Source organism: Apium graveolens, chromosome 1 (assembly GCF_009905375.1).
Source record: "Apium graveolens cultivar Ventura chromosome 1, ASM990537v1, whole genome shotgun sequence".
In the NCBI taxonomy this organism is placed as follows: domain Eukaryota; kingdom Viridiplantae; phylum Streptophyta; class Magnoliopsida; order Apiales; family Apiaceae; genus Apium; species Apium graveolens.
In genome coordinates, this window is record NC_133647.1 from 172,537,700 (window position 1) to 172,547,202 (window position 9,503).

At 31.7% G+C, this 9,503-nt stretch overlaps 1 non-coding gene across 1 annotated transcript; it reads right to left on the reverse strand.

The window, feature by feature from the left end:
• Nucleotides 1-9,180: 9,180 nt before the first annotated feature.
• On the reverse strand, nt 9,181-9,287 carry LOC141682512 (small nucleolar RNA R71). Its single transcript, XR_012559806.1, has one exon. It is a non-coding gene; the product is annotated as a small nucleolar RNA R71 (small nucleolar RNA).
• Nucleotides 9,288-9,503: the final 216 nt, after the last annotated feature.

A 9,503-nucleotide genomic window follows, 5' to 3' on the forward strand; every position in this document is an offset into this window, starting at 1 on the left:
CGTTGATTGCCTATATCCATTGAAAGTCAAATATGTTTCTGGGTACTTTATCCATCCGATGAATGATGGTACATTTGCTATCTGTTGATTCTTATCAATCATAACCTTTGATTCTTAAAACCATATATGTTGACACGTGCTTATAGTCATGTATGTATACGTTGATGGACAATTTTAGAATTTCTACAGTTTTCCTTATTTTTAAACGGTTATTTTTGGAAATTATCATTGGGTGTTTTATTTTACTTTTAATCATTTATTTGTCTTTTCTGAGAAAGTATAAAATCCAAATTCATTTACATATCTCACTTTTATCTTTCTTTAATTACTCAAGGCAATTTCAACTCTCTTTTATCTCCGAAACCCCTTTCCCCCTTTAACTTCAAACTTAGCATCAATGGCACATATTGTGAAAATCATGTCTCAGTCTGGGTATGTTTATGAGAAGAACAACTTCGTAGCTTTGGTGGACAAGAGCGTTGCTCACGAAGACTATCACAAAATGATGGACTTCATTAGCAACTACAAATTGAAGTATGAAATGCTCGAGTCACAAACAATTTACTGTGAAGTTGTGGAGGAAGTCTGGACATAAATTGTTATCATCAATTTAACCTGAATTTATGCTTATAATTCTATTAGACATAAATTGGGGGAGATTGTTAGAAATTTATTGTAGGCTTGATGATAACTTATCAAAACACTCTAAGTAGATAAGTTAAATGAGTTTATAACCATCAAAATATGACCATAGTTTTCTATCCGTTGATGGAGTAGCTTATAGTCAAAGAAGTTTGTAGCACATTTATGTATACCATAAACAGCTTAGGGGTTTGCAAGTTGTAATGAATTTTAAGTCATGTTAAGTACAAGCAAGATATATAAAATAGGTTGGCCAATTGTTAATAGAAGATGCCTTGTAATTTTGTATAAGTAAAATAGTATCAACTGCTAAGGAATTCATCATCAACGGATAAACTTAAAGCTTTAACGGATGACTCAAGACACCTTCAACGGATAAGTTGATCAACTGATATTTGTTAAAGCTTCAACGGATGTTCATATGCAACCATCAATGGATGACACCATTACAACATCAACGGATAACTGAACAGAGTGTCAACGGATGATACGAAGCTTTAACGGATAACCTATTCAAATAGCAGTTGACAGTCACATGGGTTAATTGTATATAAAAGGAATGTGACAGTCTGGATTCAGGTTTTAGAAGAAAATGAAGCATTTTCATGCAAAACAGGGACGTCCAAAGATGCAGTATTTGACTGGATTGCATTGGATAGAGAAATGAAGAAACATGTGATTGGACCTAGCTGTTAGGTTTTATATTTTGTATTATTTCACATGTAACTTGGTAATATATAAACCAAGTACAGCAAGTATTTTAATTATCGAATCAATTCAACAAGAAAGAAAAAGAGAGCATAGCAAGCTGTATCTTTAGTAGAATACTCTCAAGTTCAAGTTTGTAAACACTTGAAAGCAGCTGTGGCTATTAGCATCACAAAGTTATCTTCTCAATATATATACATATATATATAGTGGAAATTTCAATCCACCACAAAGTTTTTAAATACATGTTTATTTACTTTGTGTTATTTATCCGCATTCAAACATATTCAAACACAGTTTTATATTTTTGTAAGAAGTTTTCAAAGTTTCAACACAATTCCATCCAACCCCCTTCTGTAATTATGTTGTTATATTGTTAGGGAATAATAATTTCTTGTTGAATATAATTGACATAATTGTAGAAGAATTATATAATTGAGTGCTTATGATTCTTTCTTAAGGTATGTTCTTATTTTTTAAGGTATATTATTGTCTAGACCACTTGTAATTTAACAGAAAAAATGGTGTACAGTTAGTGCTTTTAGTTTCCTAAACTGTATGTACAACAATGATCTTTTTCTACTGTTGTTGCAAGGAATGTACTTACATTGCAGATATATGGTTCATTTTATAATATTTCAAGTTATCTTTCTGTGTACTAAGTCTGGCTGGCTTCTGTAATAATATTAATAATATATTTTGATATTTTAACTTCGGCTATTTTTGATTTCTTTTCACTGTTTTATGTGCTTTCTATGCAGGTACATGTAAATCAATATATGTCCTTATGATCTTTGGTTTACGAGTTTTATTCAATGAGGTAGATTTCTATTTGAAGGTTAAAAATCCAATGATTATATATATATATATATCACTCAGAAAAGAAGCAATTATCTATTAACGATTCCCATACAAAATATTTCTCATAATTTTATATCACACTATCAGACAACTATATGTTCTTGTAGGTTCTTCAACACCTTATGAGTGAAGTCTTAGCTGAAGCTCAAAGTCCGCTCGTCTGGTACATTGCTCAAGAGCTTTTAAAATGTTTGTTGATTCAAGAATTGATATATTTAGCTTCACAACATGTAATTTATTAGTTTGGTTATGTTTCTATCAGGATTGTTGTTTAACATAACATATTTTCTGCATGAATTGTTGTCTAAACAGAGGATGTATCTCAAATTTTATAAAATCAACTTTTGCATTTGCTTATTCTGGTGTAATTTCCTTATATATTGTAGTGTTACATTAATGAAACCTAATATTGCACAATAAAAATACACTAGTGTTATATTACACAAGCATAGTGTTACATTAGATTATGTGAGTCCCATATGTGGGTCCCATAGACCAACAATGGGACCCACTTCTGCAAAATACTTTCAACCTAATGTAACATTTATAATTTGTTACAAATGGTAATATAGTGTTATATTAGGGGCATATTGTAATACTTTTCTTCATGTTACAATTGATAGCTAAAGTGTTATGATAGAGGGCCTGATGTAATGCTCGCGAGTGTAAAGCCTCCTAGTGTTATAATAGACCTATTTTAATGCTTTTCGGGCCTATTATAACAGTAGAAATGCATTGTATTAGGCCACTTATGGCGTAGTGAAACAAACCCATTACATGAGTTAAAATGATATTAGGCTGAAATATAAGTGTCCTAAAATATAGTGGAGCACACATAAAAATATATTAATTAAGAGCGTGCAGGCATGTACCGCTACGTTGACACCTGAAGACATTATATTGAAGATACTTATATGCTCTGAAGATATATAAATTATATGTCGAAGAAAAAAGTCTTATCTTTACGGGTGAGTCATGTCCCCATATTAAAGGGAGTGAAGTCTTGTCCTTGTATTAACAAAAAGGGAGTCATGTCATCATTTCAATACGAGAGGATTGTTGTCGTCATATTTACGAGAGATGAGTAATGTTCTCATATCGACGGGAGATGAGTCATATCCTTATATTCTCAATACTAGTTTACAACCCGTGCGATGCACGGGTGTTCATTAATATTTATTTTTATATCTGTATTGCACATAATTATGATGTAAGTAATTAAATATTATAAATTAATTATTATATATTTATAATTTTATTCTGAGTATGTATCATTTCTCATAAAGAATGAATAATATAAATTAATTGTGACTGATGAGATTTGAACTTTATGCATTCTTCTGAAATAAAGATATAAATGTGTAATTTAATATATTTTTAACAGGATTCAAACCTACAAACTTGTTTATGTTTTTGGTATTTATAATGATCACGTGATTAGTAAAATCTAACGGTTGTGATTGTAAGGGATAATTAAAATGAGCGTTGAACCAAATTACAAATTATACCCAATTACAGTTATTATAGTTTTATTTAAATCACCCTTCAAAGGGCTTCTTTGAGGACAAAATCATTTTAAAATTTTTGAAATCAAATCGCATGAAGACATCTTGACATGATATCTCATACGACAGTTTCACACTACCAGTTTCTAAGACTTTCAGAGGTCGCATGCGCTAGCCTGGGATTGTATCACACTGCCAGTTTCTAAGAGGTCGCGTGCAAGGAAAACTCATGATCTTATTATTATATCCCACGGGAGATGCATCGCTCACAACTCCATGATAGCCGCACACAACTTCACGGGTCTGGACCATTGCTAAATACGAACTTTTATACGGCACCCCACAAACCCTGCTCAGCACCAAGAATCATCTCCACATCCTATATCCTGGCCACTATCATCCCCATCCACACCTTTAACTTCATCTGATTTATCATTTAAATTTGCATCCACAACCACATTGTCCTCATCATTGCCTCAAGTTTTTAAATCAAATTAAATACCATCGAAGTATAATTAAAATATATAAGGGTAATTCAAAAGAACCAAAAAAATTCCTGATTTTTTTCTACCATATATTTAATCAGTAGCTTTAAATAAAAAAAATAGGATAAGAGCATATATGTGTCATTTTCAAGCATATTCAATCAAAATTTTAATGAAGAATAATAGATTGCTGATCCTAAAAAATGTTGTCAAATTTAATTTCACTGAAGTTATTATGAATTGTCTAAATTTCATAAATTTAAAAAATTTCAAATATCATAATATTTTTTTAACATTTACCAAAACTCTTGAACTTTTAATACCTTAAAATATTTATAAAATTTTCAAAAAATACAAACTGAATGCTACCGAATTTTAAATAAATTTATAAAAATCTAAATTAATTAACGAGTGGACTTTTGAAATCCACTAAACACAACATTATTTATACGAGCATTTTATAATCCAAATTGAATTTGTCTAAATTTCAAGATCTCAAAAAATCCTTTATAGTCCGAGTTGAATATAATCTAAATTTACAAATATTTAGAAGATGATACATTAAAGATTATGTATCTGCGTCCAACAAAAAATGTTCTTAATTTTCGTACTAAAGAAACTACAATACAATTACGATTTATTATAAAAGTCATATATTGTGACGCCCCCAAATCCGCCACCTTGCAAATCTGAGTCATCACGGTACCATCTGCCGAAATCTGTATTATCACAAAACATTATATCATATAATAATCTATAATGGACTATCAATCTACAAACCTCAGACTTAATTTCACACTTTTACATAATTTGTATCATAATAATAAATTACTAGTACCAACTGATGTTGATTAATTCTTGTATTTTTATAGCTCCGTTAAAGCTCGTAACTAGCGCAATATCATGTATAGGGCAAGGTGAAACTGATAACTTTTAATCCTGATAAGGCTATTTCCTTTTTTATCCCTCTACTACTTTGAACGATTTTTCTCTTTATCTTTGATTGTGAAAAAGATTCATAATAGCAAGGGTGAGCATCTAAATGCTCAACAAATTTATCCCGTGACACAACGATTTATAAAACATAATTTTGAGATGTTCAGAATAATATAGTGCCAATGCAATTTCAATATTAAAATTGTAAGCAATTTCAAATTAAAAATCATATTTGAGTTGATGTATAAGTAAAAGAGAAGCAAACTCTTACCTGACACTTAATTGATTCCATAATTGTCATGGGAATAACTGGTCATATTCCACCCCAGTACATCAGTGATGCGATAAACTACCACAGTGTACCGTTCTCCTATGTGTCTTACGCTCACCCTATCACGGCTCAGCGCAGGGAAGCCAACACACACTTGCTGGCATTAAATTTGGGTTCCACCTTGAACCAGCGGCCACACACGGGCCGATAATAAAGAATACCTGCATCTCAGATAAATAATGAATAAACCATGGGCATTCCCATGTTGACCAGTACAGATGAAAGAATCCTCCGATGATTATCATATTCGTTTAACATGAAATTTTGAAAGAATAGTACAAACACAATTTTAATCTAGTTTGAACAATAAACCAGTTATGAAGCGAAATGAATTATTAACACGAACAATGTGTCGATCATGTGATCAATAACGGTGATTTTTCTCGGATAAGTGAGATTAATTGAGAATCAAGCGAAAATTGGGTTGCTTGAATAATAAACAACTTCTTATTAAATAATCGATCATAAAAGATAGTTAAAGCGAATAAAAATTTTAGTTGTTAAATAAATTAATTTTGGCGAGAAAATTTTCAACGTGGGGAAAATAATTAAACGATTTGCAACTTTGAGGCTCAGAAAGATTACTAACGAAACATCTCCATTTTAAACATATTTAATTTATGAGTCACATTCACAAATTTTAAAACCATAAAGACGGGCTGAGTAAGAGAGAGCAGAATAAACTTCCCTCGGGTCCGATGTACATGCTATTTGCAATAAAATTCCTTTAGTCAGAGATTACCAATTTTCTCGACTTAAGATTCTAAATAAGAATCAATAATAAACATTCAGAAACTCAAATAACATTTAAATAATATTTATTTCTGAATCAAACCTCAACATCGAAAATCATTCATATCTATTTAGATGTAACTCTAGCCATTTTAGTAAATATTCTAGTTCAATGAAATATTCTCAAAATAGGAGATTAAAATATTTAAATATTTAAAATGTTAATCTAACAATTCAATCAATACTAAATATCCGGAAAAAACATAATAATCCAATAATACTATTGTTGAGCCGACTAAAATGATCTCATTCAAAATAATTCATCTTTCTAATCCCACCTTCATTAATTATTATATATATATATATATATATATTTAGCTAGTGACAAAATAACCCAACATCCAAATTTATTAGTCCGAATATTAAAATAACCAATCACTCAAATAATTTGTTCGTGGTTCCCTTTTAAGAACAATATTTTCCAATAAAATTCACGTATCGTCCAATATAATAAAATAATATAATAATGCCACATTTACTTAATAAAATCATATTAAATATTCAGCAAAACATAATAATTCAATAATATTCTTGTCGAACTGATAAATATATCTTATTAAAATAAATTCATATATTTTTAATTACAACGCTAGCGCTTTGAGTAAAAAATCCACTTTAAATCAAATATTTTAAATAATATAAAAAGTAGATATTTGAATATAAAAGAACTATTAATCTAATAAATAATCAATAGTAAATATCCAGCTAAATATAGTAATCCAATAATACTCTTGTCGGGCCGACTACCCATAACTTTCAATATAATTCGTATTTAATAATTTCAATTCCATTGTATTTATAAAAAAAAAGGTTTAAATAATTTTGAAGTAACCCAACTTATGAATGTTAAGTGGCATTTATGTCCACTTAGAATGCTTTACAAAGGCTCGAATTGGTGTTTTGTACTCAAGTTGTTTGTGTTTTAATGTGTTTCTGTAGTGTTTTGTATTTCAGGGCATAATCGGAAGCATGAATGGTTTTAAATTATTTTTATACTAGAAGAGTGTTAGGATGGAGCCTTGATCATTTACATAAAAGAAACCAGCAGTTGAAAGCAAGAAAATAAGAAATTTCAGTTTTTTCCAGAAGCTCAGCGCCGCCGCGCTACACTTGGGAGCGGCCGCGCGGGATCCCAGGGCGGTCGTGCTAGGTCGATTTTGAAGAATCCTGATTCTATTGGAAGACTAATTTTTTGGACTCCTGATTGGATGGGCTAGTATTTAAAGACTCCAAAAAGATGTTTTTCCTAACGGAGAGCAAGGAGATAACATCAAGAAGACCTAATAACACAAATTCAACGAAGGAGAAGAAGATCTAGTTTTTACTTGTGATTCTTTGCTTAAGTTGTAATCTTGGATGCTTGTTTTCTTTATTGTTTGAACATATTACTCTTGTTAATGTACTTTGCTATATTTATTCAGTTTATAAAGACCTAGTTTATTATAGTATAATTACCATGCTTTCATCGGAACCCACTGTGATGATAATTTCGGTTATGAACTAATCGTTATCGTGGGGTTCCAACGGATTTACTTATAGATTTCAATAGTTAATTTGTTTCGATACCTAAGTGTGTGGTGATTGTATGATATGCTAGTATTGGTTGTGCTTATTCATTTTATGAGCATCGCGAACTTATAAGATAACGTGTTAATCTCTATTGAAGCGATAGTGAATATAGAGATTTAGAACTTGCCATGCTAGCATAGGTTCATATATTTATTATGCATGATTCGTAGGTAATTTTAACAATTTTACTTGCCCTATATAATCATGATAGATAACTTGCGCATTAAACCTTTATGCTGTCAAATTCTATAGACAAATAGGGTCTCAACATATTTGGTGTCTATTCAGCTTCTATCTCTTTTTTGGATGTCTGGCAGTTGGGTATTCGTATAACAAAAGTTGGCGTTTACTAGTTTTATGTTATCTGATTAGTTGTCATCGCCATTGCATGCTATGGTTAAGAACAATGACTTTGAATGAAGTGCTTAATGAAGTTAGAATCCCATATTTGTCTCATATAAGTAATTCAACCTCAATTTTCTTAGTTAATGCTATTTAGTATAATCTCTTAGTTCAGTCAAAACCCAATTTGTTATTTGTCTTAACATTGAACGATAGCCATATCATTGTTGCATAAGTGCATAAATTGAACTTAACTTAAACCAGTCTCTGTGGGAATGAACTAGAAAGAATTCAATATTACTTGCGAACGCGTATACTTGCGTGTACTTTTAGCGCGTGTTTTCGTCCTAACAGGTTTTTTGCGCCGCTACCGGGCACTCGGTGTTAATTTTAGTTTATGTGCTTGACATCATTGGCCGTTAAAGTTCACCGAGTCGGATATTTTACTTACTTGTTGCTTATTTGTGTTTTAGGTACTCTAGAGAGCGTTTATGCTAACGCGTTCTCGATCTCGAAAGAGAACACTGGATAAAGCGGAGGAAAAAGTCGAAGTAGTTGAAGAAGTTCTTGCAGAAGTTCTTGCAGAAGTTGAGAAAGTTGAAGAAGAAGCCCTTGTTGCAATGGGAGAACTAGTAGCGAATCTGAAGGCTTTGATGGATTACTCTCAACCGAAGATCAATGATATTCAGTCTAGCATTATCAGACCAGCCATCGCGGCTAATACTTTTGAGATCAAATCTAGAATGATTCAGATGTGCATATTTCAGTCTAGTTTGGGTTTTCTCCAACGGAAGATCCCAACATGAACATTAGAGACTTCATCGAGATTAGCGACACTTTTAGATTCAACAATGTTTCTGAAGATGCTATAAAGCTGAGGCTTTTCCCATTCTCTCTGAGGGATAAAGCTAAGTATGGTTTGCATTCTCTACCACCAGGCTCTATTTCTACTTGGGAAGATCTTGCTCAAAAGTTTCTTACTAAATTCTTCCCTATGGCAAAGACAGATGCAATCAGGAATGCTCTTACTCAATTTGCTCAGCAATCGGGAGAATCTTTGTGTGAAGCTTGGGAGCGCTATAAAGAGATGCTTAGGAAGTTTCCTCATCATGGGATTCCTAACTGGAAGATTATCAACTGCTTTTACAATGGTTTCGGAGCACAGTCTAGACCCATGCTCGATGTAGCATCAGGTGGAGCCTTATGGGCTAAGAGCTATGATGAAGCATATGAGTTGATTGAACTGATGGCTGCTAATGAATACCAGAATCCAACTCAGAGATTACCTCAAGTCAAGGTAGAAGGAATTCTGGAGGTGGATAAAGCTACTGC